This window comes from Papaver somniferum, chromosome 4, assembly GCF_003573695.1.
Source record: "Papaver somniferum cultivar HN1 chromosome 4, ASM357369v1, whole genome shotgun sequence".
NCBI lineage: Eukaryota > Viridiplantae > Streptophyta > Magnoliopsida > Ranunculales > Papaveraceae > Papaver > Papaver somniferum.
Window position 1 is genome coordinate 42,225,051 of NC_039361.1, and position 19,422 is coordinate 42,244,472.

Here is a 19,422-nt window from a genome sequence, read left to right on the forward strand (position 1 = left end):
TGCTGGATCCTGCTTTATTTCCACCTTGTTTTTCGTATGGGTCCAAAATAACATTTATGTCCCCTATCAAAACCCAAGGTTTATTTATTTTTTGCGTGATGTCTGATATATGGGTCCATTGTTCGATTTTATCATCAGCTTTGACTGCTCCATAGATACAAGTGATCATGATATCTGTATCTCCTATCTTTGATTCAAAATGATAAACATTAAACTTAGAAGATATTAATTTTATGTCCATATTGTTGTGCCAGGCTATTGCTAAACCCTTGGCTATTCCCATGGATGGAACAATGAACCAGTCATGGAAAGGAGAATTCTTGAAAAAGGAGTCCATTCGAGACAATGGGGCTTTTGTCTCTGCTAAAAATACTATGTCTGGCTTGTAGTATTGGCACAAAAGATTAAAATGGTCCTTGGTTAAGGGAGTTCCAATCCTGGACATTACAGGATAGCAGTTTCATGGTCCTTTAGCTGAAGGAACGTAATAGCCGAATAAAGAAGAAAAGAGAAGAGAAAGATGTCGAAAGAAGAGAAAGAAATACACAAAGCTAACTTTTGGACAGATGCAAAAGAAAGACTTCGGAATCACAAGCAAAGGCAGATGTGAGCACAAGAACCACGTGCGTGTCCGAACGCTCACAATCAATCTTTAACATCTAGGGAGATTATGATGATGGTACCCTGGTGTTGATTCATTGGCTCAAAACCTTCGGGTTTATCATGGCCTCCTCCAACCACTCCAGGCGTGGCGTTTGTGCATGGGATATAAGTATTAAGGAAAACAAAACATATAAGCAAACACGTGCGGAGCTAAATGAATGTAAAGTGCTGAAATGTAAATAAGACCAAGGTTTACGTGGTTCAGCACTAAGGCCTACATCCACGGGATTTGTTGTTCTACTATGTTCTTCACGGTTACAAGAATAGTTGAATGATTTTTGGGGTTTACATGTTTCTCTCCTCTCAGGGATTAACTTACCTTTGCTATTTCTCTCTCTCTCTTTCCTTCCCTTCCTGATGTTTTCGATCCCCTTTTCCTCTTGGTGGAGATTGGGTATTTATAAGGTTAGAACGTGGGACCCATCTCCGAAGACCGTTGGAACCTTATCTTCTTGTGTCCTTGCGTCCATCGCGCGGAGGTCTGCGTTTCCCCCTTGATCCCGCAGAGGCATCCTCGCTCGTTCCACAGGTTGGTCGACACGTACACTGCTCGGAGTGTTTAATGTGGGTAGTTGAGGGGTCTGCTCGTGTCAGACAAGTGTCTTCTGCCCCTGTCAGTCCGTGTCAGCTAACTTTCTCTCCACCGTTGATCTTGGCTTCTCTTTTGGGGATGAGATAAAGTAACTCCTCGGGGTTTATTTGGTGTTTCGTGACCCATCATGTTTTGATGTTTTTGGCCTGCATGCTTTCCACGTACATCTTTATATACACGTGTCTGATAGTGAGATATATGTGTACACAATTTGCCCCTTTTCTTCGGGCTTGAATGACTAATGGGTGCCTTGAAGAAAAACTATCGTCGCATATTCTTCTCACTCCTAATAACTTCTCCTAGATACTTGGGCACGTCTTTTATTCGTGCATTAACTGCTTATGTAACGGGCACGTTTTCCCATTCCTCCCTTAATTTCCTTCTCTTTCTTTCGGGTATTTTAAGGATAGAAAGAAAATTTAATTTCATTCTTCCTAAACACTCTCTCAGTTTTCATTCTTCCTTTAAATTTTCTGTCTGTCTTCATTGAACCTGTGACCTTAAATTCTCTATCAGTCTTCATTGCACTTGTGATTTTGAATTTTTTGTCAGTCTTCATTGCACCTGTGATCTTAAATTCTCTCCACCTTAGCATTAATCACGCCCGCTTCTTCTGTTTGTTTCTTCTACTGTTGTTTTTGCCGGTAAGTTTTCCTTTTCTTTATTTCCACCGTTTTATGCTGTGTTGACTTGTGAATTTTCTACTACTGTTGTTCCTTGTTTGTGATGAAGAACTTCTGATGCTTGCATACTAGTTTGCCCCTGTTCTTCGTCTTAAATTAAGGAAGCCATTACTTGGAGGGTGAAATATTGAGCATGTATACTACTTTTAGGGTTGCTACGCTATCGTGGTTGTATTGCTATGGATGTGTTTTTTGATTTTGGTGATAAATTGTTCTTGATTTTATTCTTTCCGCAGCCATGTCTGACCGTCCGCGGCCTACTTATCAGACTCCTGATTCTGGGTTATCGAGATCTCCTCCGCGTCGAGATTCTCAAGATGATGTTCGTCGGAGTCGAGTTTCTTCTGGAGCGAAAGCCTCGTCCTCTAGGGAAGATATTCCCCCGATAATTCCGTCTGGTTCTCGAAGAGTCTTTGATTGCTCAGTGGCTCGTCCTCGTGATGATACTAGGAGTACGCAGGCTCCGCCCCGCGCTGTTGCTTTTGACATTCCTCCTCTACGTTTGTTAGTGCCCGAGCATCATCTACGGTCTTCTCCAACTTTTAAAGGGAAGAATACGAAGAGAGTAGCTCCTAGGGTTGAATCTTCAAAGAATCCCCCCGTGAAGAGAAAAGCTTCGGAAGCGTTCGTTAGTTCATCCGGCCCCGCCGAGGAGGATGAGGCTGCTCCCTTGATATGCAGTGTCTCTGTTAGCAGGAAAAAAGTAACCTTCAAGCATATCGATCTTGAAATATTCAAGGAAAAGCATGAGCTTCAAGCCTTCGGGGTTCGTTTCTATGCCCCTGAGGATGATATTACGTATGAGCTTATCTCCAAGTACGAGTTCGATGAATTTCATTTGTTAACGACGGTTGGGGCATTCGAGCTGGTCTGATGCTGCCGTTGTACAAATCGGTGATTCCTTCTACTACGACGTGCTCGCTAGTCGTGAGGGTTCTTCCACCAATACTCATAGCCGTTCCGTATCCCAACTATCGGGGAATTATCTCCGCCCCTGAAGGAATGCTATCTGCGGAGTAAGGGGGAAACGTCGATGACTTGTTACGTCCCAATCCCATGGAGAAGGAATGGTATACTCCTGAGAATTTCAATAACTCCTTCGGGATTACGTCAATAGTAGGAATCGCAAGCCGTGGAGTGTCAGCCTTCGGAATCTCCCTGCTCCTCGAGGCGAGATTCGTCTGTTAAATGAGGTCAGCGATGCCAAGCTGAAGTATGTTCCTGGCACGGAGGCGTCCAGTCGTCGGAAACTCTTCCCCGCGCGAGAGAGGATCAAGCGCGATCATGACTACGAGTGGCACGCCACCGTTATCGAGATAGTTGGTCCGTGGGCTTACGGTTGGATTCCTGGTCCCCGCGGTTGGCGGCCTACCGAGAATAGTAAGCCGCGCGAATCTCCTCCTGTTCGCTATGGAGATTTCTGCCCCTGGCGTCTGAACTTTGCGGGCATGAATTTTCCTTATGCCCTGGACGTCGTAGAGGGAGACGAGGAGGATGGTTCCGGTGCTATACTCCCCCGAAGAATACTCAGCTGCTCAGGTACGCAGATTCTAGCTGCGCTTCTTTTTTAGAACTTCCATCAGACGGGAAAAATAATTCTTTTTGTGGTGTTGGTTTCAGGTATTGAAGAAGAAAAAGATTAGGCCGAAGCAGTCTTCTACTACGGTGATGGGCGAGGTTGAGGCCCAAGAAGAAGTTACTAGTCCAGTGAACGAAGAGTTTGCTGAGGACGAGATTACAGATGGGGAGGAACGTACTGGTACCTCCCCTATCAATGTCGGAAGAGGTCTTCGCTGGTCACGCTGGTGATGAAGGAAGGCAAAGTTGTGTGGCTGATGACGTTGTCATCGGGGATGTTTCCGTCCCTGCTGGTGATGTCGCGGATACCCTTCCCACTTCTCAAGAATTTTCTTTTGATCGGATGTATTCCACGGGGGAGTTCTTTGACGAAGCCCTCGATTTTCCCGAGGACTTCTCTTTACTTTCCCCCAATGATGATTGGGATGTTCTTGGTGGTGATGGTAATGGGGATGCTACTGTAGAAGATGTTGGTGCGGAGGAGCCTGCTGTGCATGTAGGCGCGGAGGAGCATGCTGAGGGGGTCGAGTCAGAGAAAGGAAAATCTGTCGTTGACGCCCCGCCGATAGTCTTCCCCAGTCGCCGACGTCTGAGGGTGAGGACGCCATCATGGATTGGTTTAAGGAAAAGAATCTTCTGTTTGTCTCTCATCCCGCTCCTGTGTTGCTGGGGAAAAGGAATCACCGCGTATACCCGTCGCATGATGGAGATGTCTTCAAGGCGCAGGTGTCTGAAGCCTGGGGAAAAAGGTTGACTGTTCCCGAAGCTACCCTCGTGCCGGAGCCTCCTACTTCCGTTGCCGATATGATGGCCATCGCCGACGGGTATCAATATGGCTTTCCGCAGCAGCGTGTGCTTGGAGGTAAATTTTCGTACACACTTCTACGTGACGATCAGACGCTTCGGTGAAATAATGTTTTGTCATCTTGATGTGTAGATGATGAGGAGCGAGCATTGTAACCACGTGCTGTATCAGTTCTTCAAAGCGAAATCTCTGAAGCTCGAGGCTAAGCTTCGTCACGAGAAAAGGAATTATCTGCGGCTGAGGTGGAAATAGAAGAGCTGAAGAAAAGCCTTAAGGAGAAAGAAAAGCTGGGTGAAGCAGAGGCTGATCTTCGTTCAGAACTTGTTGCAGTGCGCGCTGAGTTAGAGCAAACTCGTAGCCAAGTTTCCACTTTCACAGGTTTGGTTCTTTTCCCTCGCCGTATGTCGTCATTCTTTTATCTCTTAGTTGTTCTGTCTGAGTCTCCCCCCCTATCTCCAGTGGGTGGCGTCCCCGAGCTGATATGGCTTCGAAACGAAAGAGTCGGCAAAAATCTCGTATTAGAGATTTGGTTGAGAAAATTAAGAGTGAAGCTAAGAAATGGGATGCTCGGGCTGAGGTATGGCGCCGCGGCATGTTCAGATGGTCGACATGCAAAATCTGTACAACCATGATCGTGCTTTATTTAATGGCACACTGCTGTGGACCCGTGATAATCTGCGGGAAGCCCGTGAGCGTACTTCCTTGTTGGAATCTAGGATTCAGCGTTGGAAGAAGAATTACAGACGGCTCGATCCATTCCTCTTTCAGGGGTCCAGGATAATATGCTCTGTCTTGCCAGAGAAAGAGATGATGCTCGTGCTGAAGTCTACGCTCTCAGCAATGCTCTTTCCGCGTCTCGTGCCGACGTAGCTCGTCATGCTGAGTCTGAGAGGAATCTCGAAGTGTGCATGTACAGACTCAGCAAAGGGGTCTCAGAGATAAATAAAGAGGTCGACCACCTTCGTCATATGGACTCGATGAAGCAGGTAGAATTAGATGCCTGTCAATTTACTCTCACCAACCTTCAACTAGACTATAAGAAATTATCCGCGGAATATGATCATCTTGATGAAGCGCGAGATGCGGTTGTTAATGAGTATGAAGAGGCTTCGGCTTGTGTCGAAGGTATAATCCCATTTCATCGAGTGTGACCTTGTTTTTTTCTACGCTAACTCCGTGGTGTTGTCTTTTTCAGAGCTCGAGGGACGCCTTCGCGTCACAAATGAAAAACTTGAAAAGGCTCAATCTTCCTTAGCGCAGCAGGAAGAACAGACCAATCACTTCAAGAATTTAGCAGCAACCCGCGAGGAGGCCGTTGGTGCTGCTTCTGAGAAGTGAATCGGCTATCTTCGTTATTATCCCAAGCCCAACAGCGGACAACAGTTATTAAACACAAGGCTCGTTGTCAATTGGCTGAGGAGACGAACAAGATGCTGGAGAGGATAGAACTTGGCCTAAGGAATGAACATGGTCTCGTGAAGAACTATCCTCGTCGTCCCGTTCCTTCTGCCTTGCCCAGCTCCTCGGGCCCTCTTCTGGTGGGAGCGTCCCATCAAGTCTTCGGAATAATCCTGCCGATGGGGCCGCCACTTAGGTAGAGATCGCAGCGTTTTGTAGGATCCGCGGCATCATTATACTTTTTGTAATCATGTAACAAGGATATTTTTTGCTGATGATCCTGTAAAAGGAATATTTTTTGATTGTGTATCCTTGACTTTGGCCTTTCACTTCTTGTAATCACCCTTTATGAAATGAATCCTCTTCTTGATATACCTACAATGTTGTTTTGTTTTTATTTTAAGTATTTGTGAAAAATCAAAACAAAAGTTTTTAAGTGTTTTTGAGTGCGATACTGAAGGAAGGTACCTTCGTGATCGTCTTGAGACCTGTCACCCCGCTGGCGAATCCTGGGCCAGAGGATTCCCAGACGGTGGGGGCCGGGGAACGTTCTAGGATATGGGATTAAAATATTTACGCACCCATTCCGTCGACCCGTTGCCTTAAGATTGGTTGGGTATCTCTTTCTGCTGGGTGCCTTCCCCCTGGTCCTACACTTATGGACACTGATGGGGGAGCCCTGAGAGATTGTAGATTAACTACTTTCCCCAATATTGTAGGTAGATTCCACTGACTTGATAATTTGAAAGCTTGTTTGATTGATAAGTTGAGGTCTGCAATTCCTCTTCCAGAGATAGAAACATGTGGAGCGGTCAGGCTCCCTTCTTCTTCTGGTACACTCCAAGCAGATTCAAATCTGCGTTGCTTCTATGGGAAGTATGGTTTGAGCCATTTAGCATTCCAAGGATGCCGGAGGACCTCGCCTTTTAGATTACGAAGGTAGTAGGAACCGTTACCCGCAATGTCGTGGATCATAAAAGGTCCTCCCCATGTAGGTGCTAACTTTCCCCATTTCTTTTCTTGCTGATACCGTGGGATTGTTCTCAACACATACTGTCCCTCTACAAAATTCCGTAGCTTTACCTTTTTGTTGTACTCCCTTGCTAGTCTTCGTTGATAATTTTCCATCTTTTGCAATGCTACTTCCCTTCTTCCTTCCAAGTCGTCCAACCTTTCTAACATCATATCTGTTGTGAGGTTTTTCTCCCAAGCTTCGGTCTTCGTGGTTGGCATGAGGATTTCCGTAGGTATGACTGCTTCAGCTCCATAAGTTAGAAGAAACGGGGATTCCCCGGTAGCGGATCTTCGTGTTGTCCTGTATGCCCATAAGACATTGTGCAGTTGTTCGCACCATCTTCCCTTATGCTCGTCTAATTGTTTTTTGAGTATAAGGGCGAGGGTCTTGTTGGTAGCTTCCGCTTGTCCGTTGCTTTGAGGGTATAAGGGGGTGGACTTGTTCTTTCTTATTTTGAAGTGTCGAAGAGCATGTCTATATTTTTTCCCTGTAATTGCTTGCCGTTATCAGATACAATTTCAGCAGGTATACCAAATCTGCAAATGATGTTCTGGAATATGAAAGTGAACACATCCGCGTCTCTGATCCTGGCCAAGGCCTTAGCCTCCACCCATTTACTGAAGTAGTCCGTGGCTACTATCAAAAATCGTCTCTTCCCTGATCCTTCGATGAAAGGCCCGACGATGTCTACGCCCCATTTTGCAAATGGCCACGGGCTATCGACAGAGTTTAACATTGTTGCCGGCGCGTGGATTTTTTTCGCGAAGCGCTGACATTCTTCACATCGTCGGGACATCCTCGCGCATCTTGTATCATGTCGGCCAGTAATATCCTTGCGTTTTTGCCTTGTCAGCTAGTGATCTCATGCCGCTATGATTCCCCGCGTCACCATAATGGATATCATTTAGAATTCGATGCCCCTCTTTCCGGGACAAGCAGCGTAGTAATGGTCCAAGGAAGGATTTCTATACAGGACCCCCTCCCGAAGATCATATCTTCCCACTTTGGAGAGCATCTTCCTAGCTAGTTTCCGATCCGCAGGTAAGCTTCCTTTTTCGAGAAAGGCATGTATTGTCACCCTCCAGTCATCTTCGTTGCTGAAGTCTTCGTCTTGATTTGCTCTTGACAGGATGTCTTCTTCATCAAAGTCATTATGGATGTCTTCTCCTACCTGGTCTTCGATATTTTCTTCCATCACATCTTGATTGGTAGCGAAGGAGAATTGAGATGCAATCGAAGGCTCGTATACCCTTGCTATTTTAATACCTTCGGCATTTTTATCCCTCAGCATGGATGATATATATGCTAGGGCATCCGCGTGCCTGAGGTCCCTTCTGCATAAGTGCCGGAACTTAATGTTCGGGATTTGTGATGCCAATGTTTGGACCAAGGCCATGTAAGCTGAAAGAGTGTCATCGTACACATTATACTCGAGCCCATTTGCCGTATGACAAGCTGCGAATCACTTGTCAGCCTTACATCGGTTACCCCCATCTCTATTATTATACGTAGGGCATGTACGACAGCTTCGTATTCAACAATGTTATTGGTATGCTCTTTGAATTCCAATCTAAGTGCCTGTATAATCCTTTCTCCAGTTGGGGTGATAATGACAATACCTATTCCTGCTCCTTCCTTATTTTTAGATCCGTCGACAAAGACTTCCCATTGTCTATGACTCGCAGGTTCGAGGATATCCATTGGATCCTTGATTTCTTCCTCGGCTTCTGGTATTCCCTTAATCTCTTCGTCGTTGTCTAGGGGGAGGTCTGCTAAGAAATCTGCCAGCACTTGGGACTTCTGAGAATGTTGAATTTCATGAATGATGTTGAATTGGTCCAGATGGGTGTTCCATTTGGCTATTCGGCCCACTTTTCCCGTGCTTTTGAGGACTGCTTCCAATGGTGCTTTGCATGGTACCCTGACGAGGTGAGTTAGGAAGTAGGTTCTCAGTTTTTGGGTAGCCCATACCAGTGCGAGGATGAGTTGTTCAATCTTAGTATAATTTCTTTCCGCGGAATTGAGTGTCTTGCTGACGTAATAGATAGGCTGTTCTACCTTTGTATTGGTTTGACTAATACCGCGCTGACTGCGTCCTCTGTTGCTGCTATGTACAGTGCCAAAACTTCATCAGGGTCTGGCTTCTGCAGGATCGGGATTGAAGCTAGATGTTCTTTGATTTTTTGGAATGCTTCCTCGCATTCAGCGGTCCATTCGAACCTGCTCCCTTTTTTAAGAATATTGAAGAAATGTTTGCATTTGTCCGAAGACCGTGCAATAAATCTGCCCAACGCTGCTATGGACCCATTGAGCTTCTGCACTTCCTTCAGATTCTTTGGGACGGCATCTCTACTATGGCTTGAATCTTAGCTGGGTCTACCTCGATGCCCCTTTTCGTCACCAGATACCCGAGGAACTTCCCCGAGGTGACACCGAAAGTACATTTCTCCGGATTCACTTTCATGTGATGCTGTCTCATTGCTTCGAAGATATTCCTCAGGTCCTGGTGGTGATTTTTACGCAGCTTGCTTTTGACGAGCATGTCGTCCACGTAGACTTCTAGGGTTCCTCCAATCCATGGCTTGAAGATAGCATCGACCATCCTTTGGTATGTTGCCCCTGCGTTTCGGAGCCCGAAAGGCATTCTGGTATAGCAATAAAGGCCATGTGGGGTATAGAACGCTGTGTGTGGCTGATCTTCTTCTGCCAGGGCTACTTGGTTGTAACCAGAATATCCGTCCATGAATGACAGCTCTTCGTACCTTCAACTGCTTCAACCAGTTGATCTATGCTCGGCAGGGGATAGCTGTCCTTTGGACATGCCTTGTTGAGATTAGTAAAGTCGATGCATATTCTAACCCCTCCATTTTTCTTAGGAACAATGACCATGTTGGAGATCCAGGTAGGGTACTTGACTTCCTTGATAAATCCTGCATCTAGTAGCTTCCGAAGTTCTGTTTCTACTGCCTCATGATATTCTGGAGCCACTTTTCGTATTTTCTGCCTGAACGGGGGTGTGCCCGGTTTGATGCGTAGTTCATGTTGGATTACTTTTGGGTCAATCCCCGGCATATCTCCTAACTTCCAGGCGAACACATCCGCATATTCCTTAAGTAATTTGGTTAAGGAATGTTCTCTTCCTTCGTCCATGATGGTCCCATTTTGACATCTTCGGGTCTTCTTCCGTTCCTATGTTGATTTCCTTTACGGGCTACTGGTGTGAACACAGGCTTCGGGTTTCCGAGGACTGGGGCGCTCTTTAATTGCTATTTAGCGTGTTTCTCTGTTGTTGTTGTTGTGGTGTTGAGGTACTTGTTTCCGAGCCTTGGACATTACCATCTTTCGTCAAGCCTTTTCCTGTAGTTTCCTTAAGGAATAGGTCTACGGCTTCTCTTTCGCGGTTTCTTGATTTTTACTCTTCGGATTTTTCGCTGCTCTTCTTGCTCATTGTTGATATGATCCTGAGTGGCCTGGCACTCTCGCGTAGCGATTCGATCTCCCTTGATCTCCATTATTCCCTCAGGTGTTGGAAATCTGAGGTATTGGTGGTATGTTGCCGCAACTCCTTTGAGCTTGTGTACCCATTGTCGTCCAATAATGGCGTTGTAGGGGGAAGGGGTGTCCACCACACTGAATCGGGTATCCAGTTTCATGGGCCCTGCGTTAACCTGTAACACGATGTCTCCCAAGGGCTTCGTGGCTGCTCCATTGAATCCGTAGATGGTGTGATAAGAGGTCATCAACTGTTCATCATGGAGCTTCATCCGTTTGAATGCATCATAGAATAGGACATTTACAGAGCTTCCCCCGTCTATGAGGATCTTTTTGAGGTTACATCCAGCTACTGGTAATGTTAGGACCAAGGGATCGTTATGGTCTTCCATATCTTCTTCGATATCCTCGGCATCGAAGATGATAGGAGATTCCATCCATTCTTCGTGTTCGTCCACCGCTATCCCATCGACCTTATATAACTCGCAGCGGTCTTCGAATTGCTTCCGTAACCTTTTTCCAATCTGCGCTGTGAGTGAGGGTCCTGTGGCTTCGGAACACGAGATGGTGTTGATTGTTCGGTTTTCTTCCGGAAGTTGGACTGGTTTGGTTCGTTTGGATCTGTCCTCGGTAACCTCCTTTCGTATGTAATGTTTGAGCTCTCCCGCATCAATTAATTTTTGGATCATTATTTTAAGGTTCTTGCATTTTTCGGTCTGGTGTCCGTTGAAACAGTGATACTCACAGTAATCTTTAGACTTCTCGGATCTCGGGGGCTGCTTTCCCTTAGACCATGGCCACTCTAAGTTTTCCCTCCCTTTGATCTCTCGTAGGATACGAGCATAGCTAGCGTTGAGTTTCGTGTAAACTTGATCTTCGAATTTTCGGTCGCCTGTTTCGTTCATCCCTCCGTTCCTTCCTATCTTCGTGAGGTCTCTCATCTGAGCAACCCCTTTTGGCCCCATTGGTTTGTTCCGCTGAATTGGTGCGGTGAGACCTCTGCGGATATGCCCTCGGGTTTTCCCGTTGAATTTCTTCAAGTCGAGCGTGCTTTCTCGATAATTATTCGGAGATCTCCTTCTGTCTTGGGCACGCTCCCGTGAATTTCAACAAATAGGGGACTCATTCGGTCTAAGCCCCATTTATAGCAGTTGATGCTTACCACTGGGTCCACGCTCCCTATGGCTTGGCAGATCTTATGCCATCTGTTTGTGTACTCCCTCGTGGTTTCCTTGTAGCCAATTGCTAGTGAAAAGAGCTTATCCATCCCGGTGTTTACAGTCTTGTTGTACATGTATGTTCTTAAGAATTTCTCTGCGAGTTGGTCGTATGAGTGGATGGAGTTTGGTGGCAGATTATCAAACCATGATAACGCCGATCCCTTCAAGCTTGACGGGAAGTATCTACAGAGTACGGCGTCGTTCTGACCCCATCTAGCTAAGACACGGTTGTAGTACCGAACATGTGCAGCAGGGTCGCTGGATCCATCATAGCATTCGAACGTCGGGACAGGGCATTTCAGTGGAATAGGGGTGTTGGCCAAGCGATGCGTTAGGGGTGGAGTTAGCTTCTCTCATGACCTCTTCTAACCTTCCCCCACCTTGTTTATTTTTTAATTGCCTGATCTCTGCCATCATCTCATCTCGTAGTTCCTCCATTGCGCGTTGGTGCTCTAAATTCTTCAGCTCATTACCGTCTGACTCTCCATCGTCATAATCCGGGTCGGATACGCTACGTCTCCTTGTCGCGTCTTCATTAGCCGCTAGGACGACTCTACAGTCTTGGTTTGGCTCTGGTGCTTTGGAGCTTGCTTCATCAAGTTGTTGGCTGGTCTTCGTGCTTAGAGCAATCCGCTCCTTTAAATCTTGATTTTCTCTGGCCAACAGAGCTACAGCTTCTGCGTAAACCTGCTGGTTCTCTCCTCAGTTCCTCAAGCTCAGCCATTAGTCGGTGTGATTGGTTGGACCCCTGATTGGGAGTCCCAGCGCGTGCCGCTACAGCCGTGGTGCCGCCCTCCTCCATGGTCTGTACTAAAGGTGGCAGGGGTTCAGCTTCGGTTGCTGGTGTTTCCAAATTGGAGTGAGCGCCCCTCTGCGGTGCCAGAGCCGCCGGTATGGTTTGATTCTGATTTTCGGCAAAAGGTTAGAGGTGCGCGGGTTGGAATGTTCTGGATTCATCCACCCTTTCTCTTGGTTGATTAAGTTGACTCATGGCGAAGGTATTGCTAGCCTCCGCAGCCTTCGGGACTACCGCAGCCTCCCCGTACTTTATCGTTGCTGCTCTGAGAGCCGCCGCTGCAACTGAATTAGCGTTCATGGGTGAAGTGATTTCTGCAGTATCTTGCCTTCGATTGGTCATTTTAGCTTTATCTCCTTTCTGCTTGCTTCGGGTGATGATCGGGGTTGTCCTGGGGTTTCTTTTGACAAAGCTTTGGATTTTCCTGCTTCCTGCGTCTTTTCCATCACGTGCCCTTTTGTTGATAGAAATCTCGCGTAAACTTGCCTTCTTTACTCACAACACGTTCTCTTGCATAAGTTATTTCAAACAACAGAAACGGGAATATCCGCGTGAAGCGGGTTAGTTGGCGAAATACAATTTTTCAAGAGGGAATTAATACCCGCAGGCTATAAATACGGGTTAAGTTTTATTAAAGGATCCTTAGTATAAAAACTACGAAAATTGTAAATCCGATGGATTAGAACAATAACCCCTTAGAACAATAACTCTTATCGAAGACCAAAGGTGGGTTTTTGAACATAATACAGTTGACGAATGATCTATACGGTCCGAGCTGATAAAATCAGAGCAATCATATGCCAAATTAAAATGAAATCACAGGACAAGATAAATCTTTTACCGGGACGAAGTCCCTGTTTCTAGCGCCAAATTGTGAGCACACAAACCACGGGTCCGAACGCTCACAATCAATCTTTAACATCTAAGAGATTATGATGATGGTACCCTGGTGTTGATTCATTGGCTCAAAACCTTCGGGTTTATCATGGCCTCCTCCAACCCTGCGTGGCGTTTGTGCATGGGATATAAGTATTAAGGAAAACAAAACATATAAGCAAACATGCGGAGCTAAATGAATGTAAAGTGCTGAAATGTAAATAAGACCAAGGTTTACGTGGTTCAGCACTAAGGCCTACATCCACGGGGTTTGTTGTTTTACTATGTTCTTCACGGTTACACGAATAGTTGAATGACTTTTGGGTTTACATGTTTCTCTCCTCTAGGGATTAACTTACCTTGCTATTTCTCTCTCTCTCTCCTTCCCTTCCTGATTTTTCGATCCCCCTTCCTCTTGGTGGAGATTGGGTATTTATAAGGTTAGAACGTGGGACCCATCTCTGAAGACCGTTGGAACCTTATCTTCTTGTGTCCTTGCGTCCATCGCGGAGGTCTGCGTTTCCCCTTGATCCCGCAGAGGCATCCTCGCTCGTTCCACAGGTTGGTCGACACGTACACTGCTCGGAGTGTTTAATGTGGGTAGTTGAGGGGTCTGCTCGTGTCAGACAAGTGTCTTCTGCCCCTGTCAGTCCGTGTCAGCTAACTTTCTCTCCACCGTTGATCTTGGCTTCTCTTTTGGGGATGAGATAAAGTAACTCCTCGGGGTTTATTTGGTGTTTCGTGACCCATCATGTTTTGATGTTTTTGGCCTGCATGCTTTCCACGTACTTCTTTATATACACGTGTCTGATAGTGAGATATATGTGTACACAGTAGAAGGATTAAAGAAGCTATGGAATGGTGGGAGAAGGTTATCAGAAAGAGGAGAGAGCGCGTTAGATTGTTTTGAACTGAATTATAAAGAAAACCACTGTTTACCGGACATGTACCAACCTTATGAGAACAACTGAATTCTTGTAGTATCTGAAGGAATAGAAGGCAAAGATTAACAACAACAAACACAAGGAATTCTTGTAGAGCCGAAATTGGAAATATATAACACCATTTAATGGCAAGACAACAATAAATATAACAATGGCTTGAAAAAGGATATTAGGTGCAGGCAACAACTAAAAAGAAAATTTACAAGGGGACTCATCACCTAACTAAAAATGAGTAGTTTCTAAAGATGCGGAAAGGGGATTAGCTATTAGCTGAGTAGAGCAGATAAACGGCTAAAGGGAATTGTGAAATTTCTAGAGATTGCAATACTAATCTCGGTTATAGATTGGGTTGCACGAACGCTGCATTTTTTGAGTCAGTGTCCGTGTATGCGTGTTGGACGCTGACACGACGCGTGTCTGATGCACCAATGTGCGTGTCCTATGCGTGTTTGGTTTGGACACACTAATGACTCGAATTTGAAGCGTTTTTTTTTTCATTTTCATTTAAACTTTTTCCATTATTTTTACTATTATTAACTAAATGAAGAAAGGCGAAGATTTAGATCAATTATTTAGGTCTTTATTAAGGTTTTGTAATTGGATATGACATCACATATACCCTTGGTTGGACAAGTGTTGTTCTAAGAATACATTTTGATTGTGCCATGTGTTTAATATTGATTGATTGCTTGACCTTCGGTGTGTATAAACAAACAATCTCTTCTTTTCTTTTGAAATTTATACACATGTAGCATTATTTTCTAATTTTTAGAATCGAAACACTTAACTTTGTTGTATAAATACATGATTGTATATATAAATAAAATATGTATATATATGTCCGTGTCTTAGCTTTTTGAGAATTTTTTTGTGTCCGCGTACGCGTCGTGTCAGCGTCTACGCTACCGCGTCTATGCAACCCAGGATGAGGGTAACAAACTGACATCCCCATAAACCAATCGGCAAAGGGACTAAAATTTGGCACTTCCTCTATTAATTTTTCAAGCACTAGATAGTGACCGTGCTATATTTCATTTTAGTTTTTAACTAAAATGGTAACCCCATAATTTTGCCCACCTAGTTCGGGGCCTAAGCACATTATCTGGGGCCCACGACTACAATATAAATAAAAAATATTTTAAAGTAAAATGGATAACTCTTTATCCAACTATTTTACTTAATGGCAAAATTACTCCTTATTAATTAATGTTAATTTGGATGATTAAGTGATGTTTAATCAAGTTAACCCTGAAATCAACTACCATTAATCCATCATCAAAACTTGAAAAAATTTTGATTTTTAGAAGAAAAAAAAACTCGACCCATAATCGGTTTATGTTAGTGCAGTAGTAGACCGATTCTGGATAAGAGTTTTTTCCGTTGACGAAGAAAACCCAGAAATAAACCGATTACAACAATCGTTTTTTAGGGTATGGATGGGGAAAAACGGTTTGCTGGTTTTCTAGGAAAGTGGAGAGTTGAGCGTGTTGTCGAGACTCCTCAACCGAGCGAACTGCTGAACCTCACACAGATGCACCGCTGCAAAGGTGGTGCTTAGATTCGGGAAAGCAATCTGTATGACTCCGGTCTAAACCAAGACAATGGCCGTTCCAGAGTCAATTCGGTCGCAAAGAGGGAGATGGGTTGATCTGTAGGAAGGAAGATGAGAGTTGTGTGGGATCAGTGATGATCAAGGATTGTGGGTGTGTTGAAGGTTTCTGCAATATTGCTGAACTGCTGAAGTTGAGTTCTGTGAATAAGTTTATATCGATTTGTTGACGGATAATGATGATAATCGATGATTGATGATATTCTGATGTCCTCGATTTAGACTTATTTATATTGCAAGAATGATGTACCATTGATCCCTGTAAGTGTGACAGTTTCTTGAGTGAAAGAGTGGGAAAGTGGGAGATCGTGGTAAAGTCAGTTCCATGTCGTGCGGAGACTTGACTGATCGTGCACCCACTACTTTGCTAACTCCTTCAACCGTTTACATGACTTACGCACATTTCTCGTTGTGGATGAATCCACGTGCCGTAGACCGCCAGACCAAAACCCTAAGTGATATCCCCCCATTTGTGACGTGATTCATATTTCACGAATCATGGAGTCTGCAAGGCAGACGTGTATTAGTTAGTCTGTTGTTGATTGATTTAGACTGTGAGTCTAGTTTTGTTGAATCGAGCATAAGTGGTGAATGCTCAGTGATTCATGGATTGAACATGTAGTTCTCTGAGATGTGAATGAATTATTGACTAGAGAGACTGAGCAAGTAATGCTCAACTCGACGAATTGCTGAATATTGAGAGTTTGTCGAGCAATTGAGCAAGTATTGCTCAATTCGACGAATTTGATAATTTTGGCGTGCAATTGAGCAAGTGTTGCTCAATTCAACAAACTACTGATGAATTACTGAACATTGATGGTTGGATCAATATTCGAGCAACTGAGCAAGTATTGCTCAATTCGACGAATTATTTACTGGTGTCGTGACCCAATAAAATATTAATCCAAAATATTGGTGAATTACGGAATATTATTAATTTGGTTGTTGATTGCTGAATCAACATTATTTTGTGTGTTGAACTTGCTCAGAATGGTGATTCGTGGAGCGTTTGTTCGAAACCCTAATTTTTATCAATCCTTCATAAATTAGTGAATTGCTGAAAATTGGTCATGAGTGAGGAGGAACCGACCACATGGGATGATGAGCGTCCATGGGTGACCAGTGCTCGAGTGAGCACGCACCAGGGTTCTCAGTTTGAGAGTTGGTGAAAGAACGATGATTAAATGCAGGTTTCATCATTTATTGAAATATTGCTGGATTCAGCATTAGGTGATAAAACCTAGGTATGAGAGATGAGGACCGACCAAGAGAGCATGGGACCGGCTCTTGGTGGTCACGGGACCAGTTGTTGGTCATTTGGAGAATCCCCCAGTTGGTTGGAGAGAGTTCGGGCCCAGTATGAGCAATTGACCAAATTAGGTCAGAATTATGAAAACCTGTGAGACCGGCTTTGTGCAAGACCTAGGAATGACTCTGGTCGGTCATGAAGGCATGCACATGTTTATGTGGTGTCCGTGTTTCCATACTGAGAGTTTTAGTATTTTCTGATGCGCGTTCGAGCAACATAGTGAATTTTCAAAAGAGTTTCATCTTGACTGAGAATTCTCGATTTTTGTTGGAATGAGCATGTATGCTCAATTCATCAATATTTTGAGAATATTAAAATAAAAGTGTTTTAATATTTAAAATTTCACTGAGAGGCTAGCCAGTCGTGTGACTATGTTGGCTTTTGGTTTTTCGTGATTTGAGCAATATTCGAGAAAATATGGAGAAATCATGAATTTTTCTCAAACCCCGGGAGTTTCATGAATTAAGGAAAATAATAATTATGAAAGATTAGGGATTGAAAGGTGTGGGACCTGCCATGTCTAGGGCATAGCCGGCTGGCTAGGTTGCCCGGTCCTGCACACCTTTTCCTATTTTATTTTATTTTTTTCATGAATCCTTGAAGTTATGGAGAATCCTTGAAGTTATGGAGAATCCACGAGTTTTTGTTGAAACGGAGGAGTTTCGTGAGATTAGGGAATAATAATTATAAAAAGCTAAGGATTGTGAGGTGCGGGACCAGCCACGGCTTAGGCATGGCCGGCCGGTTAGGTTTCCCGGTCCCGCACACCTCTCCTTATTTTAGAATATTATTTCGTGAATCCACCAAGTTATGGAGAATTCACGAGTTTTGCAAAAATAAGGAAAGTTGTTAAAACCAAGGAATTCTTGTGAGTTCACGAAATAACAAAAAATAAGGAAAATAACGGGAGAGGCACGGGCCGACCGGCCGGCTGGTGGGCCCGGTCTTGGGCGCCTCTTATTATTTTATCAATATTCATTGTTTTCTCCTGTTTTGCGAAGGATTCCTCATTATTTCATATTTTTGGACACTTTTTCGTGTATCCGGGTGCTCAGTCGTGCATCATTGTTGAGTACACTCGCACCATTTTTGTGGGGCTTACTCAGTGATGGTCCAGATGCCCGGTTGTTGGGTATTTATTACTGATTTATGAAATTCAGTGGAGAATAATTCATGAAACTGAGTAATAAGATGAGTAGTTATTTATTATCAATCCATAAAATCAGCAGCGGATTGGACTACAGATTCAGAATAATAAAATGATAATTTCATCACCATCACATGGAATCGCATATCTGACCATAAAATCGGAGTAATGAAATGAGCGGTGATATTACCATTTCATGGGACCGTGGTGATTTGACCATTAAATCAGAGTAATATCTATTACCATTTCATGAGATCAGACGTGGATTCGATCATGAAATCGGAGTAATAAAATAAGTGGTGATATTACCATTTCATGAGATCAGCCGTGGATTCGACCATAAAATCGGAGTAACATCTATTACCATTTCATGAGATCAGGCGTGGATTCGATCATGAAATCGGAGTAATACATTTATCTATTACCATTTCGATCATGAAGTAGGAGTAATGAGATAATATAGATTATCGTATAGGAATTCAGTGGTGAATATGACCTAGAATTTAATCACTTGCGTATAGTCAGTAAATCAGCGAGTGTTGCTAATGTCCCGAAGATGTTTTGCCCTCTCAACATTTCATGTATGGAGGACCACCTGAGTCTATACACGGGTCTCTCTACATAGTCAGGAACAGTGAGTATCACCGTCCTGAAGACGTTATTGCTCTCAATCTTACGGAGAACCTCCCAATTGTTCTTCTATGTAGAGGCGAAAAACTCTATGTAGTCAGGGAATAGTGAGTGTCACCGGCATCCTGAAGGCGTTAAGCTCTCAATCTTACGGAGAACCGCCCAATTATGTTATTCTACATAGAGGCTATGATGAAATGCCCGGTGTCGAACACTCCGGAGAGGCCTTTCGAGCGACATATGCATCATACTTCATAAAACACGAATCGTCACATGGATCCCTGAAGCCGTGTCAGAAACATGCAGTATCATGATTTTACGGTTTTGACCTTTGTTGAAAATCCACCATCTATATTAAGTCCCCTGCTTAGTGAGGAACAGTCATGTTCCGCAGTAAGCACTAAATGGTGATTTTCAGTCGACGAGATCAGTGGTTGAACTTAGTCTAGAAAGGTAGTTTCAGAATCCTCGATTTACTCCAATGATGTCATGTACGAGCAAATGCACAGATGAGAACCCTGATAGTAAGATAGAGTGTCATCCCGTGAGCGTGGAGAGATGAGTCACTGCTGATTTGGTCGGTTGAAAGTCCAGTTTTGGTCAGTTCAGCGTTTACGGGCTCGGCACAAAAAAGGAAATCCTTGTTTTAGGAACAAACGTCCGTT